Source organism: Heptranchias perlo, chromosome 25, assembly GCF_035084215.1.
Source record: "Heptranchias perlo isolate sHepPer1 chromosome 25, sHepPer1.hap1, whole genome shotgun sequence".
Lineage (NCBI taxonomy): Eukaryota > Metazoa > Chordata > Chondrichthyes > Hexanchiformes > Hexanchidae > Heptranchias > Heptranchias perlo.
In genome coordinates, this window is record NC_090349.1 from 45709477 (window position 1) to 45732975 (window position 23499).

General features: G+C 46.9%; 1 protein-coding gene across 1 annotated transcript in view; it reads left to right on the plus strand.

Moving 5' to 3' along the window:
• The window catches only part of rimbp2b (RIMS binding protein 2b), a 275923-nt gene that overhangs the window by 105758 nt on the left and 146666 nt on the right, over window positions 1-23499 (plus strand). The window contains exon 2 of the mRNA XM_068006203.1: window positions 21917-22000. The gene's annotated coding sequence lies outside the window, so the exon portion shown is untranslated. The remainder of the gene's footprint in view (window positions 1-21916; window positions 22001-23499) is intronic.

Here is a 23499-nt window from a genome sequence, read left to right on the forward strand (position 1 = left end):
GTGTGTTTGAGGTGGAGGGAGTGTGTGTTTGAGGTGGAGGAGGGAGTGTGTGTTTGAGGTGGTGGAGGGAGTGTGTGTTTGAGGTGGAGGGAGTGTGTGTTTGAGGTGGAGAGAGTGTGTGTTTGAGGTGGAGGGAGTGTGTGTTTGAGGTGGAGGGAGTGTGTGTTTGAGGTGGAGGGAGTGTGTGTTTGAGGTGGAGGGAGTGTGTGTTTGAGGTGGAGGGAGTGTGTGTTTGAGGTGGAGGAGGGAGTGTGTGTTTGAGGTGGTGGAGGGAGTGTGTGTTTGAGGTGGAGGGAGTGTGTGTTTGAGGTGGAGAGAGTGTGTGTTTGAGGTGGAGGGAGTGTGTGTTTGAGGTGGAGAGAGTGTGTGTTTGAGGTGGAGGGAGTGTGTGTTTGAGGTGGAGAGAGTGTGTGTTTGAGGTGGAGGGAGTGTGTGCTTGAGGAACAGACCCACTGGGTGTGCGTTGTCCTGGTGGGATTTTATGTTGGGCGAGGGGCCAGTTAGAATTCCAACTGTTGGTGAAAGAGATATTACACCACAGAGGATTTTGTTATGATGCAAAACAAAGCAACTGTGACTGGTTTATTTACCTAAATTTATTCAAATCACAGTGATTATGTTGGGTTCATTTTAAAATGCGTTGCATATACAGTTTAAAGTAACGCATTTTTATGGACGGAATATATTTGCAGTGCTGTTCTGGAAGTGATGTGCCTACGCAGATATTTCAGGAAGATTGTCCTTGGAGTGTGTGGGATGGTCGAGTAGTCACAATGTTTATGTAACCATGTCCTGAAGCTTAAGTCTGTCACATTTGATCACATTCCAGTAACTGCTGCCTCAACCCTCCAGAGTGAGGCTTCTGCATCATTTGAATCATCTGCTAACCCTCATCATTTGCTTTGCACTGAGTTACCAACATCCAACACATCTCCAGGTATCTCACCGGCTGCTCAACATCTGTAGAAGCACAAAGGGAAGAAAGGACTATCAATAAACCTGGCCCAATGGCCTGCTAGTTCGGGCTATAATCTTCCCCAGTGCTCCCAAGGCCCACAGGCCCCTGCCTTTACCCAAAAAGGGTGGAAGTGGGACCCACTCGGTGGGGGGCGGAAGGGGGGGGGGGGGTTCCAGGTCAAAGGTGAGGGGGCCAAGAATTTTTTTTTGTGTGGGGAGAGGGTTTTAGGCAGCCCCCTTTGTAAAGAGAAACTGCAGGGGCACCCAGATTATTCTCCAGGGGTGGGGGGGTGATATTGGAGGGGTGATGGTGTGGGGTTGGCAGGGTGGGAACCAATCACCCCCTCTTCGCCCCAGCCCCCCACTCCCCCCCCCCCCCCCCTCCCCACCTGGCCAACTAAGTACTGTGGGGGATTCCTGGGTCTTTGACTGGGTGAGAACCCCACAGAATTGTCCCCCGGGCCACAGAAACCCTGCTTCTCCTCACCTCGCCCCCAAACCTCAGCGGGAGCAGCACGTGGAAAAGCGGGATGAGGTGACTTGAGCGGAACTCAAAGCGAGGGGCCATTGAGTAACCAAATCTCAAAGCCGCTCGGGGAGGTGAACATGTGGTGATTGAGCAAAAAGTGAGAGAAATGGAATCACTCTGGGGGAGGGGGCAGGTGGGGAATGCAGGAAAACATCCAATACCCTCAATTGGGAAGGTTTTTAAAGCAAGTTTCACAAGGACACTAGATGTCACATTCGTGTTATAAGAAGATGATACCAGAACTGAGAGGTTAAACCTATCAGGAAAGGCTGAACAGGCTGGGGCTCTTTTCTCTAGAAAAGAGAAGGCTGAGGGGTGACCTGATAGAGGTCTTTAATATTATGAAAGGGTTTGATAGGGTAGACGTGGAGAAGATGTTTCCACTTGTGGGGGAGACTAGAACTAGGGGGCCATAAATACAAGATAGTCACTAATAAATCCAATAGGGAATTCAGGAGAAACTTCTTTACCCAGAGAGTGGTGAGAATGTGGAACTCGCTCCCACAAGGAGTAGTTGAGGCGAATAGTATAGATACATTTAGAAACATTTATGGCACAGAAGGAGGCCATTTGGCCCATTTAAGGGGAAGCTAGGTAAACACATGAGGGAGAAAGGAATAGAAGGATATGCTGATAGGGTGAGATGAAGTAGGGAGGGAGGAGGCTCGTGTGGAGCATAAACGCCGGCATAGACCAGTTGGGCCGAATGGCCTGTTTCTGTGCTGTAGTTTCGATGTAACTGGCTGTAAGTCTCAGGGGCAACCATTCTCTTCACCCATCCAATACATCCCTTCACCCAGCGCTCGTGGGTCAGTAACAGCCTGTTAATACCCATGATGTGCCCGGCACCATTTTGAATTGGGCCTAGCGCTGGGTGTCCAAAGCACAGTATGTTTCAGCACTTAAGCACAGAAGGAAGCCATTCGGCCCATCGTGCCTGTGTCTTTGAAAGAGCTATCCCATTAGTCCCACTCCCCCTGCCCTTTCCCCTTACCCCTGCAAATTTTTCCCTTCAAGTATTTATCCAATTCCCTTTTGAAAGTTATTATTGAATCTGCTTCCACCGCCCTTTCAGGCAGCGCATTCCAGATCAGAACAACTCGCTGTGTAAAAAAGTTTTTCCTCATGTCGCCTTTGGATCTTTTGCCAATCACCTTAAATCTGTGTCCTCTGGTTCTCGACCCTTCCGCCAATGGGAACAGTTTCTCTTTATTTACTTTATCGAAACCCTTCTTAATTTTGAACACCTCTATCAAATCTCCCCTTAGCCTTCTCTGCTCTAAGGAGAACAATCCCAGCTTCTCCAGTCTCTCCACATAACTGAAGTCCCTCATCTCAGGAACTTCCTGGTGAATCTATGCCCCATTTAATATGGAAACCTGGGTCCTGTTGACATAAATGGGGACGTCCAATCGCCATTTTAGGTGGGGGCCTGCGATGTACTCACTCCGACCGGTTCCGTGGGCGATGGGCCCCGGCCAAAGATTAGATCTTGAATTATTTTTGTGGGCCCCGGAGGAGCAGGAGTGACACCAGGTTCCCGTCTGGCTCCCCGCCGCTTGCCTGTCGAATGTAAGTGAGGCCGGAGCCTCAAAATCACAGGGTGGGGGGTCACCGAAACGGGCGGCTGACCGAGAGTCAAAATGGCCCCCATTGTAATGGTGACTGAATCATGGTGTTCGTTTGGCAAAGACGCTGTGCAGAGCAGTCCGTTTATTAGTGTCCGTGTTTACATTTATATTATCGTTTTTTTGTTACATGTACCTTGGTCCCGCCCACTCTCTCTTCCGTTCTCTGTGCCCCCGTCCCAGCTTCATTAATCCAGAAGGGGTGAGTTAGACTGTTTGGTGCCTTTCCCGTGACCCACTGCCCGATGCGACTCCAGAATGGTTGACTGCGGCCCGGTGTGAATCTATCCGCTGGGTGATTCGCTCGGGGGAAGCTGCGCTCTGTCACGGAGAGGAGATTCATCAAAGCCCTGGGTCAGGTGTTGATGGGACTCCCCAGAGGAGAGCAGCAGAGGCTGAAGGACAGTCAATGCTGAGTTTTGTACCTTCACCAGAGTAAATAACATCCAGTCATAAGCCAAAGAGAGATTGGAAGACAGATTAGTTAGCGGAATAATCGGTTTTCACGAATGAGTTTTAGATGGATAGCCATTTTCTTTCTTTAGTTTAATGTTTATCGATTATAATCTTCTACTAGATGGCACTGTTTTGTTTTCAAGGCACACATAATGGTACGAAATTATATATCATTCTCTATATTTATATTATATATCTTGCATCTCACACATGTTAACCCCATCACACTTTAAGTGTCTTACCTTGCGTGTCCCGCCTGTAGATATGCAAATTTCCGTGTATATTTGCATTTAAATGCCTCAAATTTCATATTCACAGGACAACAAAGATTGACAAAGCTTTAACTGTTTGGGCAAGGTAGCAAGCCACGTTTCCCAGTGCACATCTGTATTAAGAGTGGTTGCCAACTCTGGTTGGACGCATTCCTGGAGGTTTCATCACATGACCTCCCGCTGCCAACTGCCCCGCCTCCACTCTCCCGTCATTGGTCGCCCGGCGTGTCCATTCTCCCGGTGCCCTGCCTTCCCACAGCCAATCAGAAAGTGAGCAGACTCTTCCTTACCCAATTGGATGAATCTTCACCATCAGTCAAACAGCCTTTTTTCTCATGTCTGATATTTTTATAACTAGTAAATAAAAGTGTTTAAAGAAAATTTTTTTAAAACATTCTGTTTTATTGCCCCTATGCTTTTTCTCCATGGGGTTTTTGCTCGTAGCGGTGTCCTGGGCATTAATCTTTAATTCCTGGAGACGCCAGGGCAATCCTGGAGGATTGGTGTCCATGCACAACTCCCATGATTGACAGCAAGACTGGCCATTCGCAGCGCATGCTGGGACTTGCTGTCTATAAGCCCTGCTCTCTCATTTCCCCTATTGCCCATCAACAGAGAAAGACTAAAGACCCGGAGAAACCATTGTAGGGAGCAAATAAGGTCATCGGAACAAGGTAAAGCATGCAGTTTGGAATTTCAAAAGAAATCGATGTAGATTACCACATTGAAGTGGTTATTTATTTACTCCAGGAATTCCTCCCTTTACCCCCATTAGGCCCAACACAACTCTCACCAGCTGAGAGCTCACGTGAGTTCCATTTAAAGGAAAAAACTTGCATTTATATAGCGCCTTTCATGACCTCAGGACATCCCAAAGCGCTTTACAGCCAATGATGTACTTTTGAAGTGTGGTCACTGTTGTAGTGTAGGAAATGCAGCAGCCAATTTGCGCACAGCAAGATCCCACAAGCAGCAATGAGATAAATGACCAGATAATCTGTTTTAGTGATGTTGGTTGAGGGATAAATATCGGTCCAGGACACCGGGGAGAACTCCCCTGCTCTTCTTCAAAATAGTGCCATGGGATCTTTTACATCCACCTGAGAGGGCAGACGGGACCTCGGATTAACATCTCATCTGAAAGACGGCACCTCTGACAGTGCAGCACTCCCTCAGTACTACACTGGGAGTGTCGGCCTGGATTATGGGCTCAAGTCTCTGGAGTGGGACTTGAACCCACGATCTTCTGACTCAGAGACGAGAGTGCCCCCCAACTGAGCCACGATGTTAAGAAAACTGTGTTCATTTATTTTCATTTTCTTTGAACAGTTTTGTTTATTGAAGATGGTGGGGGAAAGGACATTTGATTGGATGGGGAGATGGAGGCTGGAGGTCATGTGATGAAACCTCCAGGAATAGGTCCAACCAGAGTTGGGAACCTGATGCAGACTCCAGGGTAGATTTGCCAGGGCCTGTCGAGCGCACAGCTAGCCCAGTACGCCTTCGATTTTCCGACGTGTGCGATAGGGAGAATCACAAACTTTATTAGGAAAGATTGAACAGGCTGGGACTCTTTTCTCTTTAAAAAAAAGAGAAGGCTGAGGGGTGACCTGATGGGGGTCTTTAAGCTAATGAAAGGGTTTGATAGGGTAGATGTAGAGAAGATGTTTCCACTTGTGGGGGAGACCAGAACTAGAGGCCATAAATACAAGATAGTCACTAATAAATCCAATCGGGAATTCAGGAGAAACTTCTTTACCCAGAGAGTGGTGAGAATGTGGAACTCGCTCCCACAGGGAGTAGTTGAGGCGAATAACATAGATGGATTTAAGGGGATGCCAGATAAACACATGAGGGAGAAAGGAATAGAAGGATATGCTGATAGGGTGAGATGAAGAGGGGAGGGAGGAGGCTCGTGTGGAGCATAAACACCGGCATAGACCAGTTGGGCCGAATGGCCTGTTTCTGTGCTGTACATTCTATGTAAAGGTCATTCTTTCTTTACACTCTGTCAAGACAAGTAGTTGCTTTCACTTGTTTTGGGCTGCAGACTTTGCTGGCATGCATTGGAAATGTCCTGATGGGCTCCACCCCTCCCCCACTGCCCGTCTCCCACTGCCCTTCCCTCTCTGCCCTTCCCTCTCTGCCCCTCCCTCACTGCCCCTCCCTCACTGCCTCTCCCTCCAGCCTTGGTGATGGTGTTTGCCTCTGATGGTGCAGCCCTGTTAAAACTGACCCATTGGAGGCTGGTCCTCCGTCACTGGGCACTGGGTCAGTGCTGAGTTACTAAATTATCAAAGACTGACATCCAGGACTGAAAAGGACACTGAAGCTGGGTTGTGAACAGTACCTGGCGGCTGACACTCCAGTGAGTCGCAGACCTGAACCTGCTGTCTCTCTGTGGACCTGTGATATTTTTAAAATCCAACTGGGAATTTCTTCATTGTATCTACAAGTTGTGGAAAAAAAATCCCTCCCAGTCCAGGTAGGAGATATCGTCCTAAGGAAGAGTATTATAGCCTGAAAACCACCAACCTTAACTTGTCTGCTCTTCATATCGTTTCTGAAAATACCCAGTTAATACCTTAATTAGTGGAGTGAACTCACACTGCTTTTAACTTTGCTGTTTGACATTATTGTTGCTGTTTCTGATACATTAATATAAAAAGCTACCTTGGAATACACAGGGGAGGGAGTTATGCTCCAGTTATATAAAGCTCGGGTCAGACCCCATCTGGAGAGACTGGGTTCAGTTCTGGGCACCGCACCTCAGGAAGGAGATATTGGCCTTGGAGGGGGTGCAGCCCAGATTCACCAGAATGATACCGGGGCTAAAAGGGTTAAATTATGAGGACAGGTTGCACAGACTGGGCTTGTATTCCCTGGAGTGTCGAAGATTAAGGGGTGATCTAATCGAGGTGTTTAAGATGATTAAAGGATTTGATAGGGTAGAGAGAGAGAAACTATTTCCTCTGGTGGGGGGAGTCCAGAACAAGGGGGCGTAACCTTAAAATTAGAGCCAGGCCGTTCAGGAAGAACTTCATCACACAGAGAGTAGTGGAATCGCTCCCCCGAAAAGCTGTTGAGGCTGGGGGACAATTGAAAATTTCAAAACTGAGATGGGTAGATTTTTGTTGGGTGAGGGGATTAAGGGATATGGACCTAAGGCGGGTAAATGGAGTTGAGGTACAGATCAGTGATGATCTAATTGAGCGGCAGAACAGGCTCGAGGGGCTGAATGGCCTCCTGCTGCTCCTATGTTCCAGTCCTTTCCCACGCCTTTAGCTGTTCCTTTCGCTCCCGTCGTTCTCTGATTTAGGACCACCGCATCTTTTATCAGATGTGTCTCTCTCGATTTGCTTTTTCTCTGTTTCCTTTAACTGTTTGCTGCTTCTCACTCAGAGCTGATGGGGATAAAAAAGTACGGTGAGATCTGAAGCAATCATTTCAAGATTCCCTCCGTTACGACCAGTGTGGCAAACTCCCATCTGACCACAGCTGGGGCGTAGCGCAGGATTCCAAACTCGCACAGACAGTAGAGACAGAACATTCAACGGCTTTTAAAAGCTTGTGTATCGGCGAAGAGCAGCCTTTGTCCCCTCAAATATTTTGCCCCCCGTGTTTGTGCTCGTCATGGTTGAGGTCAGCGGAGCGAGAGATTGGATCGTTCTATTTACACCATTTGCCAGTAACTTTGCCAGATCAGACTAGCTGCTGAGTTCTGCCAATGGGCAACGGTCAAGGCGATCGGGCAGCACCGCTGGAGCCCTGACCTGCCGACCCTGCGTTCCTGCTAACGAGACTTTGTGTTGAAATTGGAGCCTCACTCGATTACCTCTCGCCCACCCCCCACCCCCGGTATTAAAGTTAAGACCATCACAAGCTGGACGCAGAATAAAGTTCCATCTTCTCTGCCCCAAAACCATGCCTTAATCCTTAATACGCTCCCAGTGCCCCACCTTGATTGTTCTTTTCATTTAAGCCATTCTTAAGCTTTCTCTCAGAGAGAGTGGCAATTTAAAGCACAGTAACGGGCTGTTTTGTGATGTGGATCTGGGCCCCTTTGGAATCTCCGGCCTCAGCCCATCTGCTGCTGAAACCCTCATCCATGCTTTTGTCACCTCCACACTCAACTATTCCAATGCTCTCCTGGCCGGCCTCCCATTCTCCACCCTCCGTAGATTTGAGCTCATCCAAAACTGCTGCCTGTATCCTAACTCGCACCAAGTCCTGCTCATCCATTACCCCCTTGTCCTTGGCTCCCGGTCCCCGAGTGCATCAAATTTAAAATTCTCATCCTTGTGTTTAAATCCCTCCATGGCCTCGCCCCCTCCCTATCTCTGTAACCTCCTCCAGCCCTACAACCCTCCGAGATCTCTGCGCTCCTCCAATTCTGGCCTCTTGCGCATCACTGATTTTCAAAGCTCCACCATTGGCGGCCGTGCCTTCAGCTGTCCAGGCCGACAAGCTCTGGAATTCCCTCCTAAAACCCTGCCACCTCTTTCCCTCCCTCTACTCCTTTAAAGGCACCACTTTGACCAATCTTTTGGTCACCCCTCCTAATCTCTCTCCCTTTTTGGCTCAGCTTCCATTTTTTCCTTCTGCCTTTGTGAAGTATATTGGGACATTTTTCTACGTTAAACAAAAGCTATATAAATGCAAATTGCTGCTGTTGCTGTTACTGCTGTAATTATCCAAACAAATTGCACTTAGAAACTACAATCAGCAGAGAGAGGAACCTTTCATTCCATCAATTGAGACTAACTTCTAAACCTGGTCCCAAAAGTGTGTTAACTCAGAGCCTTACCTAAACCCAATTTTAAAGATCTTTAATTGTATAACAGTTATCTCCTGTAGTGTTCCTCAGAGTCGGTGTGGGTCCCTTTAAATCTGTAGGCATCATTGCTCCGAGTTCTTTTTACATAGAATTACATTACAGAGCATGTACAGCACGGAAACAGGCCATTCGGCCCAACTGGTCTATGCCGGTGTTTATGCTCCACACGAGTCTCCTCCCTCCCTACTTCATCTCACCCTATCACCATATCCTTCTATCCCTTTCTCCCTCATGTGTTTATCGAGCTTCCCCTTAAATGTATCTCTGCTATTCGCCTCAACTACTCCTTGTGGTAGCGAGTTCCACATTCTCACCACTCTCTGGGTAAAGAAGTTTCTCTTTAATTCCCTATTGGATTTATTAGTGACTATCTTATATTGATGGCCCCCTAGTTCTGGTCTCCCCCACAAGTGGAAACATTTTCTCTACGTCTACCCTATCGAACCCTTTCATAATCTTAAAGACCTCTATCAGGTCACCCCTCAGCCTTCTCTTTTCTAAAGAAAAGAGCCCCAGCCTGTTCAGCCTTTCCTGATAATTATAATCTTTCAGTTCTGGTATCATCCTTGTAAATATTTTTTGCACCTTCTCCAGTGCCTCTATATCCTTTTTGCACCTTGTTACAGATATCGACGCTCGAGTCACTTACAGGCCAAACGTCCTTTCTCCGTTCCAGTGTATAAGGGGCCGTAAAGTGTAATTGTCAAGTTAATGATTGAATCAAAGTTTAATTTCCGGGAAATTTAGTAGCTTGATGGTCACTCTCCAGATTTTGGTGTAGGTCAGAGGTTGGCAGCGTTAAGGGATGGATTTTTTTTCCCCCCTTTCTAAAGATTGTTTTGCATCTGTAACCAGATGTGCCGTGTGCATGCTGTGACTACTGTTTCTGATATATAACCAACAGATGTTCCATGGTGCTGCTCCCAGTCAGTTGCATGATGTGTTGCTTTATAAGGGTCCGGAGTCTTATACAGTATATTCTGCTGCGGTGGCGTTGTGTCCCATTCAGGAGGGTGCCGGGATCTGGGCGGGGGGGCGGTGGTGGGGGCGGTGGTGGGGAGCTCCGGGGTGCAGGAGGACTGGGAGGAGGCTGCCCCTGTTTGTAAATTCGGTCCTTGTTTGTTTGTGATGGAAGGTATCTATCTGGCATAGTGCTGTATTTACACCAAGCAAAGACTAGTTTAAAGACGTCAGCAACTACATGTGATCAAGTGAGTTATCAGTGAGGGTGACGCCAGCTGCCAGTGGATGTGCAGAATGCTATGGACTTGCCTTGAAGCCTGCCTGCCCGTTCCCTTCTCCATGTTGCGATGCGAGTTGCAGACATACTGTGCCAAGCTCTGTGTGATTAAAGGTTGCGATCGTTGTTGGCAAGGAGCCATGCTCTCCGAGCGTGCCAAGTGGAAAGAAAGCATCGGTCCTGACAAACCTGGGCTGGCATCGGTGCGATGAAGGGGGAGGTGTGGGCACGCAGTGTTTCATCTTTCTGGTAAGACCCATTCCTCGATGACTGGCCTACTTCGTTAACCCTGAAACAATCTGACACGAGCTGGACCAATCGTCAGAGTGTAAGACCCCAATCTTCCAATGACGCAGTGTGAATATCAGCGTCGGGATGAGTGAGGCCATTTGCAGGAAATTCCTCTCTGCAACTTTAATGGAGGAGGTGCCCTGTTTATTTTGGGACCTCCGTTAAAAAGTGTTTGTACACGGATATTCACACAGTGTAATCTTAGGACCTTAATAATGTTAAACGTATAATGGTTACCATTAAAAGAAAAGAACAAACTTGCATTTATATAGCGCCTTTCACAGGACGTCCCAAAGCGCTTTGCAGCCAATGAAGTACTTTAAATTGTAGTCACTGTTGTAATGTAGGAAACGCGGCAGCCAATTTGCGCACAGCAAGGTCCCACAAACAGCAATGTGATAAATGACCAGATAATCTGTTTTTTGGTGTAGTTGGTTGAGGCATAAATATTGGCCAGGACACCAGGGAGAACTCCCCTGCTTTTCTCCAAATGATGGCCATAAGATCTTTTATGTCCACCTGTGAGGGCAGATGGGGCCTCTGAAAGACGGCACCTCTGACAGTGCAGCACTCCCTCAGTACTGGCACCGGGATTGTCAGCCTAGATTATGGAGTTCAAGTCTCTGAAGTCTGGCTTGAACCCATGACCTTCTGACTCCAAGGTGAGTGTGCTACCCACTGAGGCACAGCGGGATTAGTGGAGCGATCTCCAGTTGAAGAACAGCAACAATGGGCCGAGTGGCCTTCTCCTGTGCTACAATTTCCATGATTCACCGCTGCAAAGATGTAAAAGCTTTGAATTTTGAAATAAACAAGAGTAGCTCCCTGGTATCCAGTCTCCCCGAGGGATTTAACAGCTCACCCCCAGGGTGTTTACAATGATGGGATCAGCAGACAGGTTGAAAAATCACACTATTATACAATGAAAATGAAGAGGCAGAAAGTTTCTGAAATACTGGTGATAATCTGCGGTCGAAGTTCATTTTATAGCCACTGTTTCCAGCTCATCGCTTTCTGAAGATTTTAAATAACTAAACTAGGCTCCCTTGGAAACTAAGTGAAGGTGAGTATTCTGTAGTTTGCCTCCCGGTGTTTATAACCTGTACAGAAAATAAAGTCCATTTTGCTTTTATTCCCGAGCACTTCCCTCTGTATTGATTTGCTTTTACTGAAGACCAGAGTGCTTCCATGCTTGACGTCCTGTTGTGTTCAACACTCCTGATCTTCTCCCTTGCCCGGTTACCATGTAGAGAATTCTCTTTATAATCTTATTTTCCACCTGGTCTCCGTGCTTGGCATTGGGAACTTTGAGCAAATTCCGTAGTTTCACGTGTGAGCCCCGATAGTGAGTGGGAGAATGGCTCGGTCGAAGGCACTTTCCCCTCTGACTCAGAAGTTGAGGGTTCAAGCCTCACTCCAGCGCTTCAACCCCTAACCTAGGCTGGCCGTCCAGTGTTGGCCCTGTCGGAGGTGCCATCTTTCAGGTGAGACGTTAACCACGGCCCCATCTGCCCTCTCAGGCGGATGTAAAAGATCCCATGGCACTTTTCGAAGATGAACAGGGGAGTTCTACCCGGTGACTTGGCCAATATTTATCCCTCAACCAACATCACTAAAACAGATTAACTGCCCATACTGTTTGTGGGATCTTGCTGTGCGCAAATTGGTTGCTTGTGTTTCCTACATTACAACAGTGACCACACTTCAAATGTAATTCATTGGCTGTAAAGCACTTTGGGACATCCTGAGGTTATGAAAGACGCTATAGAAATGCAAGTTTGATTTCAGGATTTCCCCATTGGTGTGTCCTTGGCCAGGAATTTGTTGTGAAAGGGACTGTGGATCGAGGCCTATGGCCTTTACCTGACCGGATTGGATGGTGCCACCTACAGGTGTCTGATTCCAAACTCTAGTCTATTTGTTTACACTGTATATAATATAGGTGAAGGATTGTAATCATTCTTTTTTTTAAAATTGAAGAAATGTGTTATGATGTAGTAATTAATGGAAGTGTGGAGTTAAATTTTGTACGTTGCCTCCATTGTCAGCACCAATGTGGTTGATAAAAGTAAAAGCTTAGTTACCCATGATGTAAACGAATGCTTTAATTCCACACACAATCTGATTTTATTGCAAGATCTCTGTGAATATCATAGCAATTTCCTGGATGGGTTTTTATCTCCAGCCAATCAGTGTCACTCACTGCAATTACTTAAAATCTCCCTAATGCCTTCTCATCTGTTAAGTAATTACACAAGAGCATTGTTCTGAACTTTAAGTAAGTCTTTATTCAGACTTTACCAGGTTAATACAGCTAACCCAGCTTTAAGAATAATTGCCTTCATGTGAGGTTGGTAATGTCAGCGAGTGGGGGGAGGGGCCAATCTGATCCCGTGGGACTAATGTCTTTTTTCCACTTAGTCACGCTGCGGTCAGAGCTGGCTACTGAAGATTAAAGATTAATTCTATTTCTGAACTGCACCTACGTGTACAACACCTGCAGGATGTGACCATTTGAGAGAGTCTGTGTGAGGTTATGAAATGTTTAAACTGCAGGGACTGAGTGAGAAATGTTTTGTTTGTAAGAATTCTGATCCAGTCAACGTTGAGCTGTTTGGTACTGGTGATATCGGCTGTGACCAGGGCTGGAGATTGGCCTCTGGGCGAAGATTAGGGTCAGATTTTTGGCTGGGCTGCATTTATTTCGGGATGGGACTTTGTTTTGTTGAAGGCGCGTGTTTATTTCGGGAGGGAGGGTGGGTCGGGGGGCTCGATGGATTCACCAGAGCGTCGGGGGATCCGGTTCAGGGCATCGGGGGATCTGGTTCAGGGCATCGGGGGATCCGGTTCAGGGCATCGGGGGATCCGGTGCAGGGCATCGGGGGATCCGGTACAGGGCATCGGGGGATCCGGTTCAGGGCATCGGGGGATCTGGTACAGGGCATCGGGGGATCTGGTACAGGGCATCGGGGGATCTGGTTCAGGGCATCGGGGGATCTGGTACAGGGCATCGGGGGATCTGGTACAGGGCATCGGGGGATCTGGTACAGGGCATCGGGGGATCTGGTACAGGGCATCGGGGGATCTGGTACAGAGGCTGAGACGTTTAATGTCACCAGCAGGAATCCCCTTCACTTCTAGCCGTCCAGCCACTGGGCCTCCGTGGCCACGAGCTGTTCAATATAATGGGATCGCGCTTGTCAATAAGCAAAGAAAAAAGGAAAGACTCAGGAGGTCCAAAAACGCTTTACAGCCAATGTAGTACTTTTGAAGTGTTGTCACTGTTGTAATGTAGGAAATGCAGCAGCCAATTTGCGCACAGCAAGATCCCACAAACAGCAATAATAAAAATGACCAGATTATCCATTTTAGTGGTGTTGGTTGAGGGATAAATATTGGCCAGGACACCGGGGAGAACTCCCCTGCTCTTCTTCGAATAGAGCCATGAGATCTTTTACGTCCACCAGAGAGGGCAGACGGGGCCTCGGTTTAACATCTCATCCGGAAGACGGCACCTCCGACAGTGCAGCCCTCCCTCAGGTACCGCACCGGGAGTGTCGGCCTAGTTTGTGTGCTCAAGTCTCCCGACCCACGACCTTCTGACTCAGAGCACTGAGTCAATGTTGACACTGTCATTTTTCATGAAACGTTGCCTGATCCTCAGTAAAGTGACAGCACGTTTCCCAAACCCGGTGCTGTGATGTTACGTTTATGCTGCAGAGGATTCTGGACCTTGGGTGCAGCAGCCACACACTTCATGAATCTCAGACATGCCCAACGCCTGATGGGGTACAGGGCTTTACACCAATACTTGCCTGAAACTTTTAGTTTGGGGGAGGTGGGGGGTGGCAATTTAATTAATAAATTTAGAAATGGAGAAAGAGTGGAGAGATACCAATGGGATAAAATTCTCTTCCATTTCAGGCATGGTCAGAGGTGCTTTACTGTAGATTTAAGGGGGGATTTTCCACCTTCCAACTGAAGATCAGAAATGAGTTTGCAGTGTGCTCCCAACTTCCCGATAGGTGCTCCCTGTTGGCTGTGTGAAGTTGGAAGGTGCCCCCTCTACTAATGTCTCATCACATCATGGAATTTATTACCTAAGTTGCGTTTTGCTGCACACTTTGTGCCATGGGCGGTAAGTTAATATTTGGTTACCATAAACTACCGATAGAGGAACATTGTGTCACCAAAGGTTATGGAAAGAGTCTGAAAGAAAGAGCTTTGGGTCAGACTCTCGCTGCTCAGAGCGATCGACCAAGATTCCACAGCCACTTCAACGTAACAATCGTCGAAAGGGACCTTCAGGTTCGTCCCAGCTCGTTCTCTTTCGCTTGACGGTGCTTTGTTGTTCCCATAGCAACGCCCTCGTCCTCACTCAGCCCCTTCCCCCGTCCCCCTCCCGTTTGAAATGACAGGATTTTCGCAAAGTCCCAATGATGGATTATGGGATAAGGGTAGATTTACTGCCGTGTCTGATAGTAGCAGAACAGACAGCAAGTTGGCTACAAAACAGAAAACACAGAGTAGTTAAGGGGGGGTTAAGGGTAGTTACTCAGACTGGCGGAGAGTGGGAAGTGGTGTTACACAGGGATCGGTGCTGGGACCACTGTTGTTCACCATTTACATAAACGATTTGGACTCGGGAATCGGAAGTCCAATTTCAAAATTTGCGGATGACACCAAATTGGAAGTATGATTAATACTGAGGAGATTTACTGGAATGGTGCCAGGGATGAGGGACTTCAGTTATGTGGATAGACTGGAGAGGCTGGGGTTGTTCCCCTTAGAGCAGAGAAGGGGAAACATTTGTGGGGCTAAGGGCAAAGAGCAGGAAAATGGGACTAACAGGATTGCTGTTACAAAGAGCTGGCACGTGCTTGATGGCCTGAAAGGCCTCCTGCACTGTAACTATTCTGTGATTCAATGACTGCGACAAAATACAGGAAGACATTAATAAACTTGCAGAATGGGCGTGTAAATGGCAAATGTATTTCAATATAGATAAGTGTGAGGTGGTGCATTTGGTAGGAAGAATAAGGAGACCACAAACTGCTCGGATAATAAGTCTAAATGGGGTCGAGGAGCAGAGGGATCTGGGGGTACAGATATACAAATCACTGAAAGTAGCGACACACTTAAATAAGGCCATTTTTTTAAAAAGCAAACCAAGCACTGGGTTAGAGCTGAAAAGCAGAGAAGTTATTTTAAAACTTGTATAGAACCTTGGTTAGACCACACTTGGAGTATTGTGAACAGTTCTGGTCTCCATATTATAAAAAGGATATAGAGGCACTGGAGAAGGTGCAAAAAAGATTTACTAGGATGATATCAGAACTGAGAGGTTAAACCTATCAGGAAGGATTGAACAGGCTGGGGCTCTTTTCTCTAGAAAAGAGAAGACTGAGGGGTGACCTGATCGAGGTCTTTAAGATTATGAAAGGGTTTGATAGGGTAGACATAGAGAAGATGTTTCCACTTGTGGGGGAGACCAGAACTAGAGGCCATAAATATAAGATAGTCACTAATAAATCCAATCGGGAATTCAGGAGAAACTTCTTTACCCAGAGAGTGGTGAGAATATGGAACTCGCTCCCACAAGGAGCAGTTTAGGCGAATAGCAGAGATACATTTAAGGGGAAGCTCGATAAACACACGAGGGAGAAAGGAATAGAAGGAAATATTTATAGGGTTAGATGAAGAGGGGAGGGAGGAGGCTCGTGTGGAGCATAAACACCGGCATAGACCAGTTGGGCCGAATGGCCTGTTTCTGTGCTGTACAGTCTCTGTAATTCTATGTAAGAGCCCAGAGCTTTCTCTGTAAAACGAGGGCTGAGCTGAAGGAGAAGTTGCCAGAGGCAAGAATCAATGGAATGATCTTGTCGGGCCGCACGCTTTAAAAATCGCACAAAAACAGCAACTGAGAGTCTGGTTTCTGCTGCAATTATTGCTGATTTATTGACTTCTTTCTAATTCTCCACTTGCTGCGTGTCTGTGAGAGAGCAGTGTGGTGACAAGAGGGAGACAAGCAATGGGAATGAAACGATCACTCGTAAGTGCTCACAAGGGCTGAATGCAGATTTGCACAGTGCCTGTGATGGACCAGGGTTTGCTGAAGCAGCTTTCAGCAGAAGCAATGTACCATGTAGGATTTTTCACTTCCATTATCGTCACACTGACTGACCAAGGATGTTTAAATTGCTGACTTCAGACGTATAGTTCAGCTGCTTGCAGATGAAAAACAGGCCGTATTTGTCGCAGTTGGCTCTGCAATCAGGCTCATCTCTCTGTCTGTATATATTGAGAGGAACGGCTAACACAAGACGGCACACTCTGGACGTTACAGCTGCGAAACTGTCTGAAGATGCTGGGTGCTGCTGAGCCACAGCACAAAACTCACAAGCACGTTCCAATCTGCAAAATTTCCTTTCCAAGTTGCAATTAAACTTTAATGAGCTGAGCCTGTGTTTACTTAACAGCAATTAGCCTTTTCAGGCTTGAAGAGATACAGCTTTGCAGAATAATATTCCTGTCCTTATAAATCAGCATCATCCAACTTACTATGAGCAATGCCATGGAAGATCTGTTTGTGTGTGTATATATATAAATTTTAATAAATAAGTATATAACAAAAATATATTATGATTATTTATATAATCTAATGCTCAGTTTGTCCCTCACACTACAGTTGTTATGTCTAATATGTAAATTCATGGCAGTTGATTGGTTCACCAGAAGCAACCAAAATAAAATAAAGGAGCTGGTGAGCCAATCAAATCACTCTAAATATGTTTTGCTTCCTCTGGTAACCTGAGTGATTGGTCTTATAGGAGAAATAATGAGGCCACATACTGATTGGATAATAAGAGTCTGAATGGGGGAGAGGAGCAGAGGGATCTGGGGGTACAGATATACAAATCACTAAAAGTAGCGACGCAGGTTAATAAGGCATAAAAAAAGCAAATCAAGCACTGGGGTTCATCTCTAGAGGGATAGAATTGAAAAGCAGAGAAATTATGTTAAACTTGTACAGAACCTTGGTTGGACCACACTTGGAGCACTGGGCACAGTTCTGGTCTCCATATTATAAAAAGGATATAGAGGCACTGGAGAAGGTGCAAAAAAGATTTACTAGGATGATACCAGAACGGAGAGATTGTACCTATCAGGGAAGATTGAACAGGCTGGGGCTCTTTTCTCTAGATAACAGAAGACTGAGGGGTGACCTGATTGAGGTCTATAAGATAATGGTTGTGTTTAATGGGGTAGATGTGGAGAAGATGTTTCCACTTGTGGGGGAGACCAGAACTAGGGGCCATAAATATAAGATAGTCACTAACAAATCCAATAAGGAATTCAGGAGAAACTTCTTCTCCCAGAGAGTGGTGAGAATGTGGAACTCACTCCCACAAGGAGCAGTTGAGGCAAATAGCAGAGATACATTTAAGGGGAAGCTGGATAAACACATGAGGGAGAAAGGAATAGAAGGATATGCTGATAGGGTGAGATGAAGTAGGGAGGGAGGAGGCTCGTGTGGAGCATAAACACCGGCATAGACCAGTTGGGCCGAATGGCCTGTTTCGATGCTGAACATTCGATGTAATTGATAACAAGTTCCATGGTATACGGGGATAAAATGTTCCCTGTAATCATTGAGATGTTTACAGTGGTTGTGCAGCTTTGAAAAGGCAACTGCTGTATTTTACCATTCAACCTGCGATAAGTGGACTGTCCAATAGCTCGGGGATGTCGTGGAAATAATCTGATTTCTTCACAGAATCACCTTGGAGATAGTCAAATACTGTTGATTACTGCCCATTGCAATCGATGTGGTGCCTCCTCTAATTTCAACATTTGTGCAGAAAGATTTGAATTAATTGAAGATTTGTAGCAAACCCTGATGAAGGGGCCTGTGTGTCAGAGGTCGATGTCCGGCTGGCAAGTTCCAAGGCGACGGTTCAGTCCGGTGGGCTTTACCCTCTGAGCCTGGAGCTCGAGTACTTCCTGACACATCACCACAATTCCGGGCTGAGTGTCCTGCACTGGTCTGCTGGTCACTTTTACTGTTTAGTGTTTTTAAAACATTCTTTGAAAAATATAATTAGTGCTTGACATTGTATTATTAACATGTCAAGCAAGGTGATAAAGGGGCAGGTGTTGTGGGTCGTGAATATATAAGGCATCGGGTGACTTGTTTGAGATAGTAACCGGTTTTTAAGCACCTAATATTTCATTGAGATGGATTATGTGTTCCATCAGTACTTGGACTCCAAAACCCACAGTCCTCAAATTAATTACCGAAAGCTTACCATGTGTTTGCATTTCTTGACATACAATAGTTTTTTTTATTGAATCTTTCTCTTGTCCCTTAATCAACAAGGATTGGATCCAGTTTTTCACTCATGATAACCCTGGCCGCTCTCGCTAATTACATTGGGAAAAGGGCCGTTCAAACTCCTCCGGGCCACCCACAGTGCTGCTCTCAATAACTCCTTTCCCAATTTTTGTTTCCCAGAAGTTACCAATCACTTGCTTCCATTGGAGTAGGGGTTGCCAACCCTCCAGGATTGCCCTGGAGTCTCCAGGAACGAAAGATTCATCTCCCAGGACACTGCTGAAAGAGGGAAAAATCATTGGGGCAGTAAAAAAAATTGTCCGTTTTTAAAAATTTTCTTTGAGCACTTCTGCTTATTCATTATTGGAGATTGTTGGGGGGGTGGGGTTTGATGGGAAGGAGGGGGAAAGGCAATTTGACTGACCACCAAGTATCATCCTGAAGAATCTGTCCATTTTCCAATTGGCGTGGGAAGGCAGTGCGGTGCTAGGATGGACGTGTTGGGCAACCAATTAACCAATGGCAGGAACATGGAGGTGGGGCAGTTGGAGGAGGGAGGTCATGTGATTAAACCTCCAGGAATACATCTAACCAGAGTTGGCAACCCTTAGTGGGTGTCAACATTTCTGGTGCAGTTGTGAAACCCGACACTTGTCACGGTGTGTAACGGCGGTGTGTAACTGCGGTGTGTAAGGGCGGTGTGTAAGGGCGGTGTGTAACGGCGGTGTGTAACGGCGGTGTGTAAGGGCGGTGTGTAACGGCGGTGTGTAACGGCGGTGTGTAAGGGCGGTGTGTAACGGCGGTGTGTAACGGCGGTGTGTAAGGGCGGTGTGTAACGGCGGTGTGTAACGGTGTGTTACCAGGAGAATCCTGGCACAATCGCACTCAATGGGCTCGTTGACAAACTGCTGAATCCAAGAAACAGCCCTCCCATGTGTTTCGTACCTTGTTGCCTGCTTCATTCTACAAACAGCATTGTGCTAATCAAACCTGCTGTTTACATACAGGAATTACTTTAATTTACTCCCGTCTCTGGAGATTTCTTTTTGTGAGGCATTCCAATTTCTTTTGAGCTGAACAATTTTGTTTCTTGTCCTTCTTTAACAATCCTGCGCCTGGCGTTTCCCCCAGGGAATGGCCCTAAAGCTGTGTGTTAAATTTCCCTCCTAATTCCGGTGAATAACTAACTCCCTCCCAACATTCAAATGTCCTGTAACTCTATTTCAGTGAAGTGCTATTTTTTTTTGGTTCCTATTTTTTGAGTTGCAGCTTAGGCAGGGGTTAGATCCGGTCATATCGGAGGGAAGATGTCAATTTAATCGAACGTAAAATCGGATGGGTATAAATTGGGCGTCAGACTCAAACCCACCCAGTTCCCCCCAAGCGGATTAGGTTAAAATTCGGGATTTACGGCTCAGTATTGTGATGATGCCAGGGTTGGAGCCCAGTCATTTTCCTTTTGAAGCTTTGTTTGGGAACACTGACTTGTACAATACCATCTGACCCATGCAATGACTCACTGATGTCGACTGTTCCATGCTCAGCTCTAGTTCAGGCTGCGAGACTGGTATCCTGTTCCATTCAGTATATTTATTGGGTTTTGTTTCTGCTGGAGACGTTAACATAGAGAGATCCTGATAACAGGTGAATAATGAACATAAAACAAGGGAGGGGGGTAACTTTCGATTTCACCCACTGGGTGGTAACAACAACAATTTGCATTTATATAGCGCCATTAAAGTAGTAAAACGTCCCAAGATGCTTCACAGGAGCGATTATCAAACAAGATTTGATGTGGAGATGCCGGTGATGGACTGGGGATGACAATTGTAAACAATTTTACAACACCAAGTTATAGTCCAACAAATTTATTTTAAATTCCACAAGCTTTCGGAGGCTTCCTCCTTCGTCAGGTGAACAGTGTGGAAAACATTGTTTACCTGAGGAAGGAGGAAGCCTCCGAAAGCTTGTGGAATTTAAAATAAATTTGTTGGACTATAACTTGGTGTTGTAAAATTGTTTACAAACAAGATTTGACATCGACCCACTAAGGAGATATTGGGACAGGTGACCAAAAGCTTGGTCAAAGAGGTGGGTTTTAAGGAGCGTCTTCAAGGAGGAGAGAGAGGCGGAGAGGTTCAGGGAGGGAATTCCAGAGCTTAGGACCTAGTCAGCTGAAGGCACGGCCGCCAATGGTGGAGCGATGAAAATCGGGGATGTGCAAGAGGCTGACTGGGTGGAGCAAATCGTCCGCACCTTGTAGAACCCGTCCGAGTTTTGTTCCATTGAAATCAATGGCATGAAGATCAGGCAGGCTGGACACGAGGCGAGCAATCCAACCCACCAGGTACCACCCAGGAGGTAAAGTTGGAATTTACCCCCCCGCCCCACCGTGAAGTACAAAGGTTGAAATGTAGTTTTTATGAATCCTGTCCTTTTTCCAAAAAAAACATTTGGAGAAAACACGGGGTCTGAACAAATAACCTGCATTTATATAGTGCCTTTTAAAGTGTAGTCCCACGACATTTTGAAGAAGAGCAGGGGGAGTTCTCCCCGGTGCCCTGGGGCCAATATTTATCCCTCAACCAACATCACTAAAACAGATTATCTGGTCATTTATCTCATTGCTGTTTGTGGGATCTTGCTGTGCGTAAATTGGCTGCCGCGTTTCCTACATTACAACAGTGACTTCACTTCAGAAGTATTTCATTGGCTGTAAAACGCTTTGGGACGTCCTGAGGTTGTGAAAGGCGCTATATAAATGCAAGATCTTCCCTTTTCTTTGAAGTGCCCGGTAGAAAGATGAGGTTTTGTTCCTCGAGCTTTCGTTGAGCTTCATTGGAACAGCGCAGAAGGCCGAGGTCAGAGTGGGAGTGGGACTTAATGCTGGACTTCATTTCTTTGTTGCTATTCAGTGTCGATATATAGCGACTGTACTGATATGAACATTATTACCATTTAACTGTTATTAGAAGCTCAGAGCTGTGTCTGTCAGATGGATTTAGTTGAATCCTGGATAATAAAGCTTGATGCTTTGACCACACAGCAGCCTGTTTTATATATTATAAATTATGCATTGACCTCGGACTGATATTACGCTTAATATGTTTTGTTTAAAGCAGCCTCCACTCATTAGTAAAGGTCAGATCAGCAAACTCAGTAATCATTGCACTGAAGTAACAAGGAAAAAGCAAATTCGAGAAGGTTTAGCAAGTCATTATTTTCATTACATGCTGTCATCGGGAATTCGCAGACCCTCTCCACCCTGCACATCTGGGCTGATGAGCCCACGTGACCTCTTCCCATGGCCAAGGACTGCACAGATCACTCAGGTCTGTCGAAGCATTTAAACCCCGTCCCTTTCTCAACAGGAGACAGAGCTGAACAAGAAAAGGAAGGAATGTGAGATTCTTGCAGAGGAGGTGCAAAAAAAACAGAGAACATGCCAGACTTTGGTAAGTGAAAATAAGGCTGCATTCTCGACAGTGTAAATGACTCCTTTAAAGGGGAAGGATGGTGAACTGAACATCGTGCTATAAGAAGCTGGCAGGGCACTGAATTGTGGCTGGAATCTCCCGTATGTTGCTCTGAGATATCAGAGGAAGGAGAGGCAACTTGTATTTATATAATGCCCAATCCTATCCCCAGGACACACCACAAAGTGCTGTACATCCAATCAGTTGCTTTTTTTGATGTGCTCTTATGTAGTGAAGGCAAGGTTCTGCAGAGACCTGCTCGCGGGCATGAGTTGGTGTAACAAGAGGTGACAGGGAGTCACTGTATCGGTAAGGTTGTAGGTTCAAGTCCCACTTCAGAGACTTGAGCACCAAAACTAAGCTGACGCTCCCAGCGCAGTACTGAGGGAGAGCCGCACTGTCGGAGGGTCAGTACTGAGGGAGAGCCGCACTGTCGGAGGGTCAGTACTGAGGGAGCGCTGCACTGTCGGAGGGTCAGTACTGAGGGAGAGCCGCACTGTCGGAGGGTCAGTACTGAGGGAGCGCTGCACTGTCGGAGGGTCAGTACTGAGGGAGCGCTGCACTGTCGGAGGGTCAGTACTGAGGGAGAGCCGCACTGTCGGAGGGTCAGTACTGAGGGAGCGCTGCACTGTCGGAGGGTCAGTACTGAGGGAGTGCTGCACTGTCGGAGGGTCGGTACTGAGGGAGCGCTGCACTGTCGGAGGGTCAGTACTGAGGGAGCGCTGCACTGTCGGAGGGTCAGTACTGAGGGAGTGCTGCACTGTCGGAGGGTCAGTACTGAGGGAGCGCTGCACTGTCGGAGGCTCAGTACTGAGGGAGCGCTGCACTGTCAGAGGGTCAGTACTGAGGGAGCGCTGCACTGTCGGATGGTCAGTACTGAGGGAGCGCTGCACTGTCGGAGGGTCAGTACTGAGGGAGCGCTGCACTGTCGGAGGGTCAGTACTGAGGGAGAGCTGCACTGTCGGAGGGTCAGTACTGAGGGAGCGCTGCACTGTCGGAGGGTCAGTACTGAGGGAGCGCTGCACTGTCGGAGGGTCAGTACTGAGGGAGCGCTGCACTGTCGGAGGGTCAGTACTGAGGGAGTGCTGCACTGTCGGAGGGTCAGTACTGAGGGAGCGCTGCACTGTCGGAGGGTCCGTACTGAGGGAGTGCTGCACTGTCGGAGGGTCAGTACTGAGGGAGCGCTGCACTGTCGGAGGTGCCGTCTTTCAAATGAGATGTTAAACTGAGGCCCTGTCTGCCCTCTCAGTTAGACAGAAAAGATCCCAGTGCACAATTTTGAAGGGGAGTTCATCCCTTAACCAACATTACTAAAACAGATTATCTGCTCATTATCACATTGCTGTTTGTGGGATCTTGCTGTGCGCAAATTGGCTGCCGTGTTTCCTACAACAGAGATTACACGTCAAGAAGTATTTCATTGGCTGTAAAGTGTTTTGGGATGTCCTGAGGTCATGAAAGGTGCTATATAAATGCAA